At 32.3% G+C, this 20,590-nt stretch overlaps 1 protein-coding gene and 1 long non-coding RNA gene across 2 annotated transcripts in view; one reads left to right on the forward strand and one right to left on the reverse strand.

The window, feature by feature from the left end:
• The window catches only part of LOC148285693 (uncharacterized), a 91,325-nt gene that overhangs the window by 12,247 nt on the left and 58,488 nt on the right, over positions 1 to 20,590 (forward strand). The window lies entirely within an intron of this gene.
• On the reverse strand, positions 5,839 to 8,154 carry LOC148285694 (uncharacterized). The gene is made up of 3 exons (XR_015824378.1): positions 7,807 to 8,154; positions 7,316 to 7,406; positions 5,839 to 6,486 (listed from the first exon to the last, which is right to left on the reverse strand). It is a non-coding gene; the product is annotated as an uncharacterized LOC148285694 (long non-coding RNA).

Here is a 20,590-nt window from a genome sequence, read left to right on the forward strand (position 1 = left end):
GATTTCAATGTCGTTATATAAAACTAAAGATGCCACATGTATGGAAGGAATACAGATTATAGATTTTGGAATAGGTCTATTAAGCTTGGGTTTCCTAGGAAAACGGTGCCGATATCTTAACGGCCGTACGAACGGTGATGCGGTGAACGGCCGCCGAAACGGTGACTAGAGAGTGGTTTCCTAGGAAAACGTTGTCATATCTGGCGGCCACGGCAGCTTATCTGTCAAAAATATGCCCTAGAATGCGATCTGTCATATTTGTCGTTATTTATGAATAGTTTGTCACAGTTTTATTTAATTTCAAACATTTTCGAAGGCATGCGACCTTCTCGTGCACGAAAATTGTATTAAAAAAAGAGTCAACTCTTTTTAAGATTTTTAAGACAGTGAATTCAAGGAGAAATACTGTTTTTCGAAGGAAAATATGAGGCGCATAATTACTCTAGTAAAACTCGATTTGGAAGGACACAAACGAGATGAGAAAATACCAGTAGAACTCCAGGGCCTATTTGCTATTCGGTACTGGGATAGTAAAGAGGTATGTAATGAATAATAATTTTGGCAATATGTAAGTATCGTTTCTGTCAATTCATTTGACAATTTTAAATACGTAAATGTTTAATGCCTATAGATATTAACTTTTGATAAATCTTCCAGATTCAAGACGACTCTGCTGATATACACGAATTTAGTCACCAAACTATTTCAACATCAACATCAATTGGCATGAAAAACACCGGACTATATTATAATGAAGCCAGTGTCCAGAACAAATGTAGTTATATCCGGCTTATTTTGTATGAGAGGATTTCTAAAAGTTATAGGTGCAATAGATTTTTTTTTTAAATTTATTAATACCTAACAAATTTAAATACAATATTAAATACATTTTTTTACATTTTTCAATTACATATATTTACATTAACGTTTCCCATTATGTAAAAGAAATAAACTATTCTTGTGTACATAATGGGGAGTGACGTCTTATAATAGATTATTTTAGAATAACATAAATAAATTACAAAAAAGATATTAACGATGTTTTCAATCAGTGTTACATAAAGAAGAATTATAGATGTAATTTTTTACTTCTTTCTTAAATATATTGTATTCCTGACTGTACTTCTTATTATCTTTGTTCATTTCATTAAAGAAAAATATTCCTCTGTAAGTATAATGATGTTGTGCAGTAGTTGTTTTTAATTAATTTAATCCATCACAATAGATCTTCACAGGTTGCAGTGACGTCAGGGGTTTGTATACAAGGCCTACTTCACAATATCTTTGATATCCGATAATAATGCTATTAACAAAAAAGGCATTTGAATTGTTTCAAACAGATAAAATATTACTCCCTAGTTTACCTCACCCTTTAGATAATAGTCGAACTTTATTTTTCAAATTTGATCCTGTACTTACATTTAATTAAGTGTGTTTGCAATAATTGGATCAATTCAAAATAATCCTCATTTAAATGATTTCAGTATAATATTAGACGCTCAATTTCAACATTCGAAATTCATTAATGATCTTGAAAAAAAAACCTTGATCAAATTTGGGCACATGATATCATACAAAGTCCTATATCCAAGCAACATTCTAAAACAAAATGTATCCCTAGAGTTAAAAGTTATTAATGAGAAAACAATTGGTGGGTTTAAAGTGTGTAGCGCCTAAAAATCCAGAACTGTTTGTAGAACCCGAGAGTACTCTAGATTTTAAAAGTATATTTTGTAGATGGTGGAAGATTGTAAATGGGTAAAGTGTATTTGAATTTCAGAGATTCAACAATCTTCACAAGGAACCCATTAGAGAAGATAGTGTAGATCATAAAAATTTTCTAAGAAACATGTCCCTTTGGTTAAAAACTTGGAGACTCTCAATACCTGAGAGTTAGTCTCTAGGTGTACAAAAATTTAAATCCCCCATTACTACATTGGATGCGTTTTCAATGTTAATCCTATATATATTTTCCATGCATAAAGTAGAATATTTACTCTTGAGTAAATTTCAAAACGATAACTTAGAAGCGAGGTTCGGCTGTTATCGTCAAACGAGTGGAGCTTATTATTGTATTATTTATTTGCAAGTCTTAGAGAGTGAGAGAAAGCTTTGATTTAAATGTGCTGTAATATTGCTGGAGTGGAGTGAGGTTTTGGTAGGTATGTGAATATGAGAGTTAGTGTATATGAGTGTGAGGGTGGGTTTGTGGAAAGGGTGAGTGTGTGTATGATACAAGTGGATAGAAACATCTTAAATTTATAATGTAAAAACAAATATATGATTTATAGTTTATATAATATATGTTTAGTCTCTCTGATTTGATGTTATATGTTAAACTTTTAAATAGTATTCCTTGAGTATGTTGGATTTATAAATAAATATTTGCAATTTGTAAAATATCATAATTACTTATAATCACATCTATATAATAACTAATTTTAGTTTATTTAATCCTGTAATTATTTTTATTAATATCATACTAAATGGGATATGATAAGGTTTGCTGACGATATTGCTATGGTTGCTGAAAGTGAAGAAGAACTGCAAGAGCCCTTACAACTATGGAAAGCATTCTTCAAAATAACTACAGTATGAAGATAAATAAAGACAAAACAAAGCTACTGACTGTAGGCAGAATGCAACACCAGATGAGAGTAGTGATGTCGGGAATACCACTAAAGAACACCAAGGAGTTTCTCTACCTCGGGAGCAAAATAACGTGGGACTGTTGGTCTAAGAGCGAGGTCGACAGCCGTATACATCAAGCTAGACTTGCATTTAATAAAAGGTCCAAAATAAAAGAATCAAATAATATAGACCTAAAACTAAGAATACTCCTAATCAAGACCTATTTATGGAGTATCTTGATGTATGGCTGCGAGACATGGTGCCTATCCGAAAGAGATAAACGGAGACTAGAGGCTTTTGAGATGTGGTCCTATAGAAGACTACTAGGTATTTCCTGGAGAGACCACATTACAAATGAGGAGGTTCTCCAAAGAATTCTCTCTTCAAAGGCGGCCTCCGTGGTGTAGTTGTCAAGACGCTTGACTCACGCACGGAAGGTTCCGGGTTCGATTCCCGGTGAGAACACAAAAAATTAAAATGTGATTTTTCTCAAGCCTGGGTGCTCTGTGATGTAATTAACCACTGTAATTAGGCCTCCTGGCCTGTTGTGGTGCAAAAAAAAAAAAAAAATGAATCGAAGGTGGAAGGCACCTGCTCAGGACCTTGTCCGAAAGGCGAGCGAGATGGATCGGTCATGTAATACGTCAAGAAGGCCTGCATGTGCAATGGAGGGGATGACCGAGGGAACAAATTCTAGGGGATGCCCATGCCGAGAGTACCTGGAGGACCTATTAGAGGACGTGCGCTGCTCATCATATGTTGACTTTAAATGAGCCGCACAAGACAGGGAGGAATGGAGGAGAAGAATGAAAGGAATTGCTGCCAGCCAATCCCAGGATTGAGACCAGAGAAGAAGAAGATCATACTCAAATAATTTTAAAAAATACATTACATAATAATTTATAAAATAAAAGGTGTATATTTTTGATTAAATAAAAATAATATATGCAATAACTACATTTTTATTTGTAACTGATCTTGGTGCGTTCTATTCCTTCACAGGGCCAATTTCTAGTGTTTTGGTGAACAAATCATGATATCCTGTAAACAGAAATAAGAGAAAGAAATATTTTTTTCTTTTATTTAGGAAACATTAAGTACTATTACATAGTTTTATAGTATGCAAAATTTTATGTAAATTATGTTTTTAATACCTCTTATGAATGAACACATTATTGTTATTCCATTTTGTATTATAATTTTATATGTATTCTTCTCCTTTTTGTAAATCATGAGAAATGGAGTTTATACTCACATAATATATTCTCTATTGCATAATATTTATGTAAATTTAAGATCATAATGAAAAATTCTCAAACGATAACGATACTAAAACGATTTCTTGTTTAGCATTAGGTCTTATACCCATATATATGTAACTCATATAATATTTGTACTTTTATACAAATATAAACCAAACTTTTCTTTTTTAAATATCTCTTTGTAAAACAAATGAACCAGAATTCACTTTACTTCATGTTTTCTTTAATATTCATTTATGAACTTGTAAATATTATAGTAACAATTTATACTGGAACATCAGAACTTAATATTGCTTACTATATATAAACTCTACAGATTTCTTCTGAAAAATTACAATTATTATACACTTACTTCTTACAGACACCATAATATATACTTATAACTTTCATATGTAATAATATACATAACTACAAACTGTAAGTTCGAAACCAAAATGTCTTCAGCGTTTAACTAATAATTTATGTACCTCACAACACAGTATTGTATAACTTTTAATTCTTTAGGAATATCATCTGCTCCATATCATACAAGTATATGTCCAACCTCTTTGAATCATAATTAAATTCATTTTATTAGTCTGTCAAAATATAATATAGTATTTTACATAGTAACAACAAACATAAAGAATACATTTGTCATTACAAAGCAGACATTGTTATTAATTCATTATTACTCTATTATAGCTATGTAAGTACTCACCTAGAATTTGCATTCATAACTTACAAACCACGATACATTACTTATATTGACAGGCTGGAGAAAGTACAACATATTTTTTAAAACATTTGAATTTCTGATGCTTTCTTACATTTCGTGAGATTACTTAGCATTAGGTCTTATACGCATACATTATATGTAACTCATATAATATTTGTACTTTTATACAAATATGAACCAAACTTTTCTTCTTTAAATATCTCTTTGTAAAACAAAAGAACCAGAATTCACTTTACTTTACGTTTTCTTTAATATACATATATAAACTTGTAATAATTGTAGTAACAATTTATACTGTAACATCAGAACTTAATATTGCTTACTATATATAAACTGTACAGATTTCTTCTGAAAAATTTCAATTATTATACACTTACTTCTTACAGACACCATAATAGATACTTATAACTTTCATATGTAATAATATACATAACTACAAACTGTAAGTTCGAAACCAAAATGTCTTCAGCGTTTAACTAATAATTTATGTACCCCACAACACAGTATTGTATAACTTTTAACTCTTTAGGAATATCATCTGCTCCCTATCATACAAGTATATGTCCAACCTCTTTGAATCATAATTAAATTCATTTTATTAGTCTGTCAAAATATAATATAGTATTTTACATAGTAACAACAAACATAAAGAATACATTTGTCATTACAAAGCAGACATTGTAATCAATTCATTATTACTCTATTATAGCTATGTAAGTACTCACCTAGAATTTGCATCCATAATTTGGAATCCACAATACATTACTTATATTGACAGGCTGGAGAAAGTACAAAATATTTTTTAAATATATTTGAATTTCTGATGCTCTTTTACATTTCACTTGAAAGACTTTTATTCTTTCTTTTTTCACTGCTGGTTTTATATTTTTAAACTTATTTGAATTACTTTTAGAATAGCATTTAAAAATAATATATTGCTTTTTTTACCATAATATGTTATTATTTTTTTAAGATGTTTTTTTAAATTAACTTAAATTTATTGTCTTTTTTTCTTTAAATATCTCTTTGTAAAAAGAGATATTTAAAGAAGAAAAGTTTAGTTCATATTTGTATAAAGCACTAATATTTTATGAGTTATATGTATATATATGAGTATAAGACCTAATGCTAAACACGAAATCATTTTAGTATAGCATACTTGAGGATTTTTCATTATAATCCTAAATTTACATAAATATTATGTAATGGAAAATATATTATGTGAGTATAAACTACATTTCTCATGATCTAAAAAACGGAGAAGAATACATATAAAATTATAATACAAAATGGAATTACAATAATGTGTACATTCATAAGAGGTATTTAAAACATAATTTGCATCCAGGTAAAAATAGTTTGCTCATATTTATTAGTACATTTTTGTTTATGATCAGTATTATTCTAGGAAGTGTTCATTTCAGGGGAGTGTCTGCCTTCCTGGAGGTGGATCTGGTGAGTCCGAAGTAAGTACTGCTGTGGGTGAAGGTAGATTTCAGAAAGTCTTGTCTCCCGTCTGTTCTACATTGTATGGCGTTCTGGAATGGTCTTCTGTGGCAGTCAGTAAATATAAATACGTGGCTCGTGTTGAGAAGTTCTTTGTGGATTTGGAGGTTTTCTTTGGACTGTGGTGGATGCCTGGTGTTTGTCTGATGTCTGCGAGTCTGAGTCGTAGGTCGTTGACGAATGTCCCCTTGTCCTTGCATGTTGAGGCAGTGAAGAAATCGCTCGGGAGCCTAGTAATTTCTGCTGGCAAACATTTGAGTTCGACTCGCACAGCAAATCTAGTAGTACTATCGGGAGAGTATCTACCCTCTCACTACTCGTATCTTGATCTGCACTTGGGTGAAAATAATTTTGTAGTATGTACTTATTCTGAAAATAAAATTCACAATGAATATACAGGAAAGTTATTGCAACCTACCTTATGTATCTAAATAAGAACTTATTACTGGTGTTTATGGAGTTACTATAAAACTAGTTTGAACTTGTCTCAAATATAAATGGGAGCTCATTTACATACCATATTATTTAATTGAATTCGGTGATAAGAATCCTGGAACAAATGTATTAATAAGTCCCAAGTATGTCTACATTTAATCGTTTTTGTGTGCCATAAGTTTACTCATTAAAAACAATGTTTTGAGTATGTCCAAATGTTTGCAGACAGGCTGGATTTCCTCCCTAGGGAGTTATCTAGATCTAAATTTGTTGCAACAGAGAGGGAAAACATTTTCGAGAAGGGAATATGGAAGTCTAGGCACTTACAGGGCTTATGCTCTGTCATAGGCTGGTTTAAGTAGGCATTTTACACATTGTAACATTCTCCATTCTGCCTATGTTTTAACATCACATTTCCTCAACTCTTCCATCTGTTTTCTTTTGTGAAGTAAAAGAGCTGAAACTTTTATCATTTCGGTGAGATTTATTCGCCTAAACCAATTCACCTACGACGCAAATTCAGTATTCCCTTCTCAAAAATGTTTTCCCTCTCAGTTGTAACAAAAATTGTTTATATTGGTGACTACTCTTTGGTGTTTGTAGCTTTCTAGAATAAATAAATGTAATAATTAATGCAGAAAAAATATTATAGTAATGTTTATACAAGAATTACATTGGTATACTTATTTGTATCCATCGACAAATTTGTTGTATTCATTTCATGTTCAAAGGGCATATTTTATTTAAAATTCATCAAACTAACTCTGTTAAGATTATGTTCCAGGCATTTTTCTTGGCTCTTTAATATTCATGGAGAACTCCTTATTTTAAATCACACCCATGTGACTTTTAATCTGAAATGTTGTGTGTTATTTCATAAAATGTCAACTTCAAAATAGGTTAGGATTTGGTAAGGTAACCTAATAAAAAGTTTGATAATGTCCTTACAAGACAAAATGCGTCACATTTTACACCTTTGTAAATAAAAAAAATAAAAGGATAATTGAATCCAATACAAGCATTTTACTTTGGATACCTTACGAAATTTTAATATAGAATTCAACCAATTATCTGCAGACACAATAAATAGGTTAGGATTCCTTGGAATCTATTACGTATAAACAATGTTATAATAAATGTTTTGAATTAGAAAAATAACATTATGATAGATGCTTAGCTTTTTTCTTGTAGTTTATAAACATTTGCTCTGTTATTTTTATATGATTCTATTGTTATTTACATTTTAGTACATACCTGATATTTCAAGCGTTGTCCCGATATTTCTTCACGAACTTTGTTTCAACTCGACTTTTTAATAGTCTTTGCCCTTCCATTACATAAATCGTCATGATTTTTACAAAATTAATCAATATTTCGACATTTTCAACATTCCGCACCACGTTTGCACTCATTTTGACAGCCAAACGGTCACCGCTTCGCGACAAAAACCGTTCGAAAACAGTTCGCACCGCTGTGACGGCCGTCCTGCAAATGGCGGCACCGTTGCTTCGACGTTACGTTCACGGTCAACGCTCTCTAGGAAACCAGCGCCATTGATTTACATAGTCAACGTTTTAATGACGTCATCCGCCGTCCCGTGACGGCCGCTTTGTGACGGTACCGCTGTCTTAGGAAACCATAGCTTTAGACAGCTGCAGGCGACAGGGCAGGTGAAAACGACTTATAAAATATAAATGAAGTGCTTAATATTCCCTTGACGTCGGATTAATCCATACACAGGACAAGTATGTACCGACACCTCACTTCCTGCAAACATTCTTATGCAAAGCGCGGAGTGTCACAACTCACAACACGACTAGACAGAAAACAAACATTTATACATTATAATGTGCATATACATTATATACATTATATGTGTGGCAAAATTGGCAGTTCACAACGGAGTCCTGGTCCCGTCCCTGATGCATGGGAGCGAAGTATGGACTTGGAAAAACAGGGATGAAAGTAGGCTGAATGCTGTCGAAATGCGATCTCTCAGACAAATGTGTGGTAAAACTATGTACGATAGATGCACAAATGTTGAGATCCGTACATTATGCAAGGCTGAGACAAGCATTATCGATAAAATCAAGAAAGGAGCTCTGCGCTGGTTTGGACATGTAGAACGAATGGACAGCGAGAGAACGGCTAAGAATATTTACAATGCGAATGTTGATGGATGCAGAAATAGAGGAAGACCGAGAAAGACATGGCATGACCAAATCCAACAAATACTTAAAGGTGGACATGTCAAAAGTCGGAATAATCGGCGCGCGTGCATGAGAAGATGTATGAATGTAGAGGAAGCGAGATCTGTATGCAAAGATAGAGTGTTGTGGCGTTCTATCCTCTCTGCCTACCCTTACGGGGAAACGGCGTTATGGTTTGTTTGTTTGTTTGTATACGTTATAATGACAAAAACACTGTAGTTACAATATTTGAGTTTGTCCAAATGTTCATAGACAAAAGACTGGATTTCACCCCCTCGGGAGTCATTAAGATTAACCAATTACAAAAGGGATGGAGAATACCTTAAATAAGGGAATATGGACGTCAAGGCATTTACAGGGCTTATGACCTGTCATTGGCTGGTTTAAGTGGCCACTTTACACACTGTGTAACATTCACCATTTTGCCTATGTCGGAACATCCATATTTCTTCAACTCTTCCATCTGTTGATTTTAGTGAAGTAAAAGAGCTGAAACCTTTATTGTTGTTTAGCTGAAATCTCTGCACAACAATAAAGGTTTCAGCTCTTTAACTTCACTAGAATCAACAGATGGAAGAATTGAAGAAATATGGATGTTCAAACACTGTAGTTAGTTTTATTCCACTATTATTTATAATAAAACGCGCCTCAGATAAAATAGTCATAACTAAATATGCATAATAAATCAAGAAGGAAACTCTCATATCGTGGGTATACTGGCAAAAAACGTTAACGCGAAAATATGCGGATTTGACTTAATGATGCAGTTTTGTAAATTTTTTAACGCTCTATAAACTGGAAAAATACATTTAGCTGTATTAAATTTCTTATATCTGTAATTTTAAAAATAAATTTATGGTTAAGTCGTATACCCGGTATTTTATTCAGGCTAAAAGCTTTAAATAACTTAATTTTTACTTAACTTAAAATTAAGATACGGAAAAATTAAAAACGTGTTCTTAAATGAGCACTTAACATCTTACTATATTTTTAAATAAGATATAAAAGAGTAAAATTGGAACAAAACTTTAATGATTTATTTCTCGGAACGGGGATTTGGGAGTTAAAGCTTTTTGCCAGTATACCAACGATATCATGCTAAAAAAAACGGCATTCTCAAACAGTGTCATATTTTAACATTATTCTTTTAAAAACGAGATTTCTTCAAAAAAATATAGCGTTTCTGTCTTACGCTTCAGGTACCAGTCCAAGGACAATGAAATCAGTGTAAATCCACCTATAAAACTAAATATTTCATGCCGACCTTTCCAGGAAACAAACCCGGAACCTTGAGGACGGTAGACGAATGCGCCGCAAGCCAGACTTTTCTCCACTAGATTTCCTTTTTCAGGATTTTTCGAAAACTCATCCTAAATTCTGGTTCTATTTCACAAACAGAACTATATTCTTAAGAAGACAGGTGGTGTCAGAGAAATTTGATGGATGAATAGGTATTTGAACATAGTTTTTCTATCACTATCTCGCAGACGCCTCCCCGATATTCAAATGCACGTCATTTACATCGGCTGGTTTAAGTGGCCACTTTACACACGATGTAACTCTCCATTTTGCCTATGTTTAAACAAAAAACGCCTAGACTTACAATCCACACACAAACCCACTCTCCTCTCTATTTCTGTAGCCACGCCCACTCTACCCTCACTGTGAACATTTTATGTATGTCATGTTACTTTGCAATTAACCCTGAAGAAGGCATAGTGTTGCCGAAACTAGTTGGTTGTCAAATTATAAAAATATAAGTTGTACATAAAAACAAAGTGATTTTATTTTAATATATTAAATTACAATTTTCCACAAAGTAAGTGCTTCAAACATCAAAAATATTCCATATTCCCTTTTAAAAAATGTTTGTCATCTCTGTTGTAACAGATTTATAATTTTTTTTTATTTATCTGTAATGTGTATTAATAATTATGCATCCAAAATATACTTTCAGTACAATGTCACGGAGATTGGAGACGTTATTGTGTATAGAGTGTTATTTAAGTCTTATTTTCTTATGCAAATGTTTCTAGTTTCCGAAGTGATATTGGAAGTGCGATTTCGTAAAACAAACCGGCATTTTTAATGTATTATCTCGAAAGTGTATTATGGCCGATTGAATACATAAATCCTCTCCAACGCTCCCTTGAAGAAATAGATTATTCATAGATATGCTTTTGAGGGGGGACGGTAATGCAAAGCATTTTAGAATGAGGAAGTTAAGTAGTTTTTTATTTATTTTTTATTTGTTAATAGACTATTAAACTAAGATTTTCAATTGTTAACTAAATAAAATAACAATTGAAAATAATGTTACAAAAAAAATAGTAAAAATAGGGTCATCACCTGAATCCCATCTTAATCTAAATTGGATTTCTAAACATAAAATCTGATTGTTCGTGCCTGCTTTTGAAACCAGTTGAAAAACACATTAACTTGACTACATTAAATATCAGGGCCTCAATTATAAACGCTTTTTTCATCTGAACATTTCGAGACGTTATACCTCACTTCTGTACTATCTATATCTACCTCGGTATGTTCTACCTACATGTCATCTCGAAATCATATGATAAAATCAACTAATTAATGACCCCAAAGATTTAGTCCGCGTTCCATACTTCATTAACATTTAAAATCTTAGAGTATATACATATATATACTCTTAAGTTTAAAATAGTTCTCATTTATATTTTAAATAGGCTTCTGTGCTAAAAAGTGCCCACTTCAAAGCGATTATGAAATCCAATAAATCCCAATTCAAGCAAAAAATGCTCGCTTGAATATGATTTTAATATGACTATTGACAATTATCAAGACGGTATGCTTAGAGTTCGTCTGTATTTATCTACTGAGCGATTACAAGGCCGCTCTCGATACGTATACTTAGAAAGATAGTAAAACAGATGGAAAAAATATGATAACTAAATTTTTTTTTGCAGTGGTAACATTTTACGGCTAGATGCTTTTGTATATTGATAGGGCAGCATCTAGCCAGTCTAGCCACTGCATCTAGCCGCTCGTTTTTATAACTGACGGTTTCATCGAATTTCATTCGACTTCAAAATTTACTTATTTCTCTTTCGTATTTTTAATAGGCTTTTAAGGAAAAATGTGCCAACCTCAGAAGCACTAAAATTTAAATAAATCGTAATTAAGGAAAAATTGCTCGATGGAACACAATTTTTGTCACTTAATGCGTAGATAAACGTATCGAGAGGTTCTAGACCCGTCGATACAAACTGATGTACTTACATCAAAACTTGGTAAAGGTATGACGTCTTTATCTTCTCATCATAATCGAGGCCCTGGGATTGGCAATATAGAACTCGTAAGTTTGAAGCTTTTTAAGGTAAAATGGTCTGGATGCAGGTCCATAAAGATAAATATGGCACGCTTCTTACAAAACGTCGTTTGACGAAGAACTAGTTTCGGCATCACATGCAACCATGCTTTCTTCAGGATTAATCACTAACAACATTAAATTTATAAAATCGTACTTACATTTTAACAAACTATATTAGTCCCTAAAAAGGCGGCGTTCGGCAACCCGAAATTAGTTAGTTATTTAAAAAAAATAAAGTAGAGCATCAAAGACAAATAAATTTTTATTTTAATCTCTTAATTCTAGACAAAATAAATGATAAAAGGTGTCGCGAACTGCACAGTATTTCAATTTATAATGATCCACAAAGTTGATGCTTAAAACATCAAAAATATTATAGAGATGGAGTCACAGAATATCCTAACCATAATGATTGATCGTTTGTCTTATATAAAGAATTATTCTAGGTTAGAATTGTTCTATCCTCACTATAAAACAAAGTTTTGATAATTTTGTCGCATTTTATTATAATATACCATATTTTTATAGTTGAAGTAATCGGAGGCACCAGTCTTAACATAACTTTTATGTTACACTTTTTTGGAGATATACAGGACTTATGTTCTCTAATTATTTAAATTGCAAATTTAACTTTTTTTTTCGAAGTAATCCATACATATAACTTTAGGGTATATAAATCAATTTTTAAAGTATTTTTTTACGATAAACAAAAAAAATGAGAATAGTTTTTTGCTTCTCCTGAAAAAACAGCAAAGCGCGCATAGGATTTTATACCTCTGATGTACAAATATTTTCGTAAAATGGAATATTTTATTTTACGAACAAAACTATCTCCATTAATTTCTAAATAACACGAAAGGTAGATAAGATCGGTACCCAACAAATTATTTGTGTAAGTATTAGAAAGTGTGGACTATTCAATTCTGTCTCGATTCGGGTCACACTCCACGGAATACTTTTATTCCTGTACGTGTTCGGCCATTATTAAAAACGAATTAACCGAAAAACTTTGCTACCCTTACCACAACACAATACATAACTTTTAGATCCTGTTGATAAAACCAAACCCTTTTGTATATAGAATTTATATATTTTTATTTTCCGTTGGCTTCATCTTAACCTTTCCCTTACTGTCCTAAAAACACCCGCGCGTTACGGCGCTGTGTAGTCACTACACATTAAATAAGAGATTTAAAAAGGGAAAATGTAATAATTATGTTTAGGAAATGGTTTTAACTAACCATAATTTAATTCAAAGACGATACTACGAGTATTTCAAACCTAACTGCTAAAAACATGAAAAAACCATTGGGTATCGCTAACGCCTCGGGCGAAACGTGCACCCGCGCCAACTTCCCGAGAGCTACTAAGTAGCTAGTACTGGATTACGTAACTGGACATGTAACGCCAGGTGTTATTGGTATGCTGTGAGCATAGAATTAAGAATAGTCCAGAAACCGCATACGCACATGAAACAGAAGGCGACTCAACTACTCATAAATGAGTAGGTTTACGTTTTGACTCATTAGTTTCTTTGTAGACGTCGCTCAGTACGCAACTCCTGATTCGAATTTAACCATGCTGTGTTGTGTCCTTTTAAAGTGTAGAAATACTGCTAGGATCTTAAAGAAACAAGATGCAATCACATTTCATATATAATTATCAAATGAATGTGTTTGTCACAAATGCATTACTTAAAAATTGAATTATTTTTCCATCTGTCAGATTGTCGAAGAAACAAAAAGGAAATTTCGTTAGTGTTGCTAGAGTAGTAAAAATTTTTACCCTTCTTTGCTTATATAATAAGATAAATAATGAAAATTGAACCTCGGATTAAACAACGCCGTGGTGCACATTTGGCTGACATTAGCTTTAAAACATACAATATTATTTAACACGATATAAAAATATCCGTTTTATGTCAAATAAAATTTGTTTTATATTTTAAGTTTAAAGTTCATCAATTCAATTACTCCTATTAAATAACCCTTTACTTATCTACTCTGTTGTGTCAATCAATGTTTCCGGTGCACAATAAAATTGTAGAAATATTAACAAATTGTTTTTTTTACCCTACATTTGTGTTATGGTTATATTCTTCGCGATCTGGCAATATTACTCGGTGACTTCAAGTATGCGCGCGGCGAAAGTCTGTCTAAGTGGGAAAATTATTGGACACAGTCTGATGTATTCAAATATGATTCTACGCTCCTTCTTGACTATTCTTAATTCTATGACTGTGAGTATACTTTTGATGATATTTGTAATTCATCCTCGATTTCCGATAAAATGCTTTTTTTGTGCCCAATAAGTACTTATTATTTAATAACAAATTACTTCAGTTGATACGTAAATGTGTAATGGAGGAATACTGAAAAGCTAAACCCAATATTTATTATATTTACAAAGATATTGTAGTTATTAGACGCAATGTGTACTAGCTAGACATCACCGGGGAGGGAGGGTTAAACTTCCTATTAATAATGTACAAACAAGTAACGCGATTTCTGAAAGATTTACAGTGCGTATTTATTCGTAAATATAACGCAGAAAAACATTGAAAGAATCCCAATTAAAAAAATATTTCCGGCTGCCTACAGCAAAATTGATGACTTCCGTGTGATCGTGAATGTCAATCTACGTACGAACAGATAACCAAATCATACAATCCGAATTCCATTACAAACGAGAACCGAAATTTTCGTAAAAAAAATTGACGGCAATATGTTACTGACAATGACAACTTCAAATTTCATTCAAATAGTATCGAGAATTGCATTTGATGATATAAATCAATAATCCATATGTCCTATGTAAGTTCAACACCGCGGACGTGCCAAAAAAATCAAAACACGTTTTTGTGGCGTTTTCAATTAAATATGACAAGCCGCATTGATTAGTATATTTGAACTTGAAAATTGACCAGTAGACGGCTTGCATTCGATTAAATTCAGGACCGCGATGAAATCCTCCCTACTAAAGGCGCAAAGCAATACCGCCGCGTATTCCTCTAAAACTCATTCAGCCGGTAAGACATACGTGTATTATTTATTGTTTTAGCGTTTACTTTGTGGAAAAATATTTTAAATTTATAGTAGTACTAATCTGTCATATATTTTAGTTTAGTTTATATTTACACCTGATGATAAGTAATTCAGAATACCTGAAACTAGGAGTGTTATTATATTAAACTCTTATGTGGTAAAAATTACAAAGTGTTTTAGTTTAAATAAATAGACAAATACACAAAAGAGGCGCACTAAACAAAATATCTGAGTTTTAGTATAGACAAACGGAATCAGCCAATAGAAAGAACCCTTAAAATTCATGAATGTACAAATGCAAGAAACAGCGATTGTGACTGCCAAACTATAGAAAAGATAGATAATACAAAATATTTAGGTACGCACTTTGATAGTTACTATAGGTGGAACATACACGTAGAGAAGACAGCAACCAAACTAAGAAAAATGATACATTTCTTTAAAAACATTAGAAACATCCTAAGAAAAACTACTTTAATTAATGTATACTATGCTCTAGCACAATAAATTATAAGTTACGGAAGAATAGAATAGGGAGGAACAAGTAAAATTACATTAGAGCCATTAATGAAAGCACAAAAAGCCTTACTGAGAGTAGCCTTACCAATACTCTACAGACAGAATTTTTACAGAATTTCCAATGCTAGACGTAAGACAATTTTAAGACATTTCCATCAAAATCCTGACAGACATAATGACGGACAACAAATTTACGACACTAGGCAAAAGCAAAAAACAATACTTCTGCTCCCAAAGAAACAAACAAATTACGGACAAAGGCATTATAGTTTTCTGGCCCCTAAGATATACAACTTTTTAAGCAAGGACATATTGGTGAACAAAATGAAAAACAATATTTTCAAAGCTCGAATCCATAAATGGATTGCTACAAAGACTAGACAGGAAACTGAGGAATATGTTTCATAAATCAGAATATAATTTTAGTTTCTTGAAAGTCCTTTCTCGTTTTATTGATGTAGGTGTGTTTTAGAATCTTTTTTTATATTTCTTTTGAATTTTTACACAACAATCGATGTGAAAGTATGTACAATTATGTATAAAATAAATAATGCACTGACACTCCGGAAAATTCCTGTGGGCCAGTGGAGTGGCTACATCCATAAATAAAAATAAAATTATATCGAATGTACCTTGTGTATAAACATTTTTTTTGTAAACTATGTACTTGTATTTTATATTGGATTAAATAAATAAATGAACATTACTCGATTTGCGAAAATGCAATACAGCGAATAATCCATATATGTAACTGCCACAATAACCTTCATACAGACGCATACGACAGTAAAATTATTTTTTGTCCCTCCTGAATATTTTGACAAATGGTTCATCCGCAGTATCGACCTTACATAGATCCATATATGTGCCGATGATCGCACGGCTGGAATATAGAATTCTTCGCAATTATATGCAACGACCTAAATATTGCAAACTAAAATGCAAATAAAGCTTTCTATGCACTTTGATTCTATTTATCAAACAGATACTGGGATTTATTTACCCGTATTGAACTGCCCGGTGATACATCGAACGATATCCAGACACTCTGACCCAATTTCAGCTGTTCTTCAAATACCGGGTATCTGAATGAATTTTCTCAGATCTATCGGCACGGGGGGGGGACACATTGTGTACATCGAATAAATGTATTACCGTATTACAACAGAAATGGAGAAAATTTCAGATAGTCAAGACATTTACGGGGCTTATGACCTGTCATCGGTTGGTTTATTCCCAGATATTTTATGTAATCAACTGGTTTAAAAACTGGCACGAACAATCAGATCTTATTTCCAGATTAAGATGGGATTTAGGTCATGATCTGTTACCTTTAATAAACGTAATATATTTGACAACAATATTTTGAGTTTATCCAAATTTTTGTAGACAAGGACTGGATTCAACTCCCTGGGGAGCTATTTATATTAACATATTACAACAGAGATGAAGAACATTGAGAAAAGGTATTATATAAGTCTGGGCATCTACAGGGCTTATGACCTGTCAATGGCTGGTTTAAGTGGCCACTTTACACACTGTAAATTCATCGTTTTGTTTTTTTAATTTAGGTAATATCATTATAAGTATAATATAAATCTCCACTAACAAGCCACGAAAACTGGCTTGGTGGGATTTTAGTTGCGTAAAATTAAGTGTATAATCCACACTAATATTATAAATGCAAAAGTGTATTTGTTTGTATTTCCTGCACGTCTCAACGGAGCGACCGATTGACATAAACTTATGCATATGAATAGTCAAAAAGGTGAGAAGTAAAACAGGATACTTATTTTTCACTCCGAATTAAAAAAATCACATAGAGAAAAATATAAAATACGTAAAAAATGAACAGCATTATGAGTAAGAGTAGCCGGTAAGGTGAGATGGGATATAAAAAAAACCATTTGAAATGAATTTTTTAAATTTCTACAATTCACTTGCTTTATCAATTGGTTACTTTGGTTTGCTTTTCGGTTTAGTTTTGTGATAGAGGACCGGCAATCGATACAAACTACTTTCTATCTCGAAAAAAGTTATTACTTCAACGGGATAATTCTAATAAACGACAAAACTAATTGATTAACTTACTAATTTCTCCCTATTACCACGCGAGCGAAGCCGAGGTTCAAAGCTATTGTATCATAATGTTGATAAATAAATAAAAGACATATATATTCTCCCAATATTTTATATTTAAAGTAAGTTTTGTATTGATATAAGTTATCCTGACTCTCGTCCGCATCCCTTACAAATGTGTCTATCCCTATAAGTAATCTTCTATGGCTTAAACGCCTTACACGAATGAGAAGTTGACAGTACCGGCGCGGATATACTGCTCTCCTTTGGGAAGGTATCCCCCAACTTGTTGGTTTGCCTGAGAGTAGAGACTTGATAGCCCCTGCCAGCCTCGCTGTCACTTGCCATCTATCTATTGAAGGGGATCCGAACTACGGCACCTTAAATCCCGCCCGCAAACAGAATGCTGATTTTTTTTAAATTAAGAAATAAAAACAAAAAAAAGTTTATGAATTCTACAAATATAATTTAGAGTTTATTTATTTACACATTTTGTTATTTTTGCATATTTTTGTCGGAAACATAGCCCAGCGTACAAGGGTGCATACTATACCGTGGTTCAAGCCAGGCAATTACATTTCCAGAAAGAAAATGACAAATAAGTGTCTTATGATATTGTTAATTTATTTAAAACCGAGCGTTGAAACAAAAGATGTATTCAGATCTACCAAAAAATGTCTCGGACGACCTTTTATGTTTGTTTATTGTGTTTAAAATGACCACTTAAATTAGCCAATGACAGGTCGTAAGCCCTGTAGATGCCTAGACTTCTATATTATCATTTCTTAATTTTTTTTTCATCTCTGTTGTAATATGTTAAAAAAATATTTACTCTGGAGAAGGTATGTTGACGATATATTCTGTACATTGACATGTTCAGGTCGTCAATTAAATGCATTTGACTCAATTTATTTACATTTCAACTAGTTTCATCAGAAAATACCATTCACTTTAGAAATTGAATCTAATTTGTAACTTAACTTTTTAGATTTAACTTTCAGTAATACAAAATTGAATTTAAAATATTTAGAAAACTGACACATACAGATAGTCATTCACAAATCTTCTAATCATCCATTATCATTTAAACATTCTACTTTTCACTCTATGTTTCATCGTTTTGTTTCAATATCATTAAAAATAACAATTCTTACTTCTTTAAAAAACATTGCTTCAGTTATCAATATTATGTATCTTTTTTGGGTGATACCGTGTATGTTGGATTTGATCCGACGTTTCGGCTACCATTGCAGGAGCCATCTTCAGGGAAAACTGTGAAGATGGCTCCTGCAATGGTAGCCGAAACGTCGGATCAAATCCAACATACACGGTATCACCTAAAAAAGATACATAATATTGATAACAGTGACCGTGAAAACCTTCGCACCTATTTATTGCTTCAGTTGCTTATGAATCAGATTTAATTGATAATATTTTTAACCAAAAACTCAAAATAAACTTAAAAAGAGAGTTTACCAGTGTGAAAATGTGTGTTTGTCTGTTATGATGGCTTTAATAACCAAAGAAAATAGTTGAAAACAAACAATGAAGTAATAAAGAAAAACAATAACACGAAATTATTTATTTGATTAATACTCGTTTTTACCTCACATTGATAAAACTACGCAGCGTATGTTATAATTTAGTAATTTATCAAAAGATTTTTCCTACATATATGTATGTATTATTTTTGTGAGTGTAAGCGACACCTCTGATCGCGACCCCCAGTTTGAGAAACGATAATCTGCCGACATGCGCGGCGAATGTCGTAATTTCGCCTAAACATGCCACATGCCCGGCACCCTCACTCGCTTGTACCGAGTACCCGAGTGAGCGCCAATGAACACGTATAAGATATACGTACTAGCATCACAGAATTTATAATATCACCTTCTTGAGTTTCAATACATCTTGTATTTTAAGTAAACATGCTTGCTTTCGGTTAAGGATAAATATTCCCATAAAATCTAAAACATAATATACAGGTTCCTGGAACTAAACCCGCCATAGCAAATGAGCACATAGAGGAGGTCATTTGCCAATTATTGGATCTTACTTTCCCTAGCTAAAGTTTTATAGTTTAGAAGATATGTCAATTTTTATACTTTTTTAGGTTTTTTCATTATTTTAGTATTTTTTTATTATTTGTTGGTAGTCATAAACATTTGTGATTAAAATGCGTCAAAACCTACCTCAAACTAGGGTGAAAAGATAACATATTACGCTTTAAAAAATAAATACTTAAAAAAAAACTTTTATAACCAGGGCGAATCGTCCGTATAAGCGATTATGCGCAGCTTCCCATTATATTTGACTTTATTTTTTATTTGAATGATTTAATTGGGACACTCGAATGGTAATATAGAAAATATATAAACAACATAATATGAGGAATATAATATAAATACATGTATATAAATGCGTTTTCTTTTATTAACTGTTTCAGACCTTAATTAATGAGGAAGTTCAGTGGTTTTTAAAATGTTTACTTGTTAATAGACTTTTAAACTAAGGCAAAAATAATTATTAAACTTTTATATATAGTATTATCAGCACTACCATTTTTTTAAGGTTTGTTTTTTTCTGAAATAACTCCGTGTGTGGCGTCAGAGGTTCTCTTCCGCTTATGCTCAGTCAGTTCTGCCGATTGGTCTGTTTACGGTAAGCAAACCGGATATCTTCCACAGGTCTCGTATCGTTTGTTGATTTATATAAACCAGTGGCGTTCAAAGTAGTTCGTTTTTATTACATTTTTTTTTTCGTACATTATCAAGAAACTTTGCCGTACAATGAGGAACTTAAGCCCTACGGGAAATCTGATACAAAAAATATTAACT

Source organism: Micrasema longulum, unplaced genomic scaffold (genome assembly GCF_059751315.1).
Source record: "Micrasema longulum isolate JH-2025_06_02 unplaced genomic scaffold, ASM5975131v1 h1tg000013l, whole genome shotgun sequence".
Lineage (NCBI taxonomy): Eukaryota > Metazoa > Arthropoda > Insecta > Trichoptera > Brachycentridae > Micrasema > Micrasema longulum.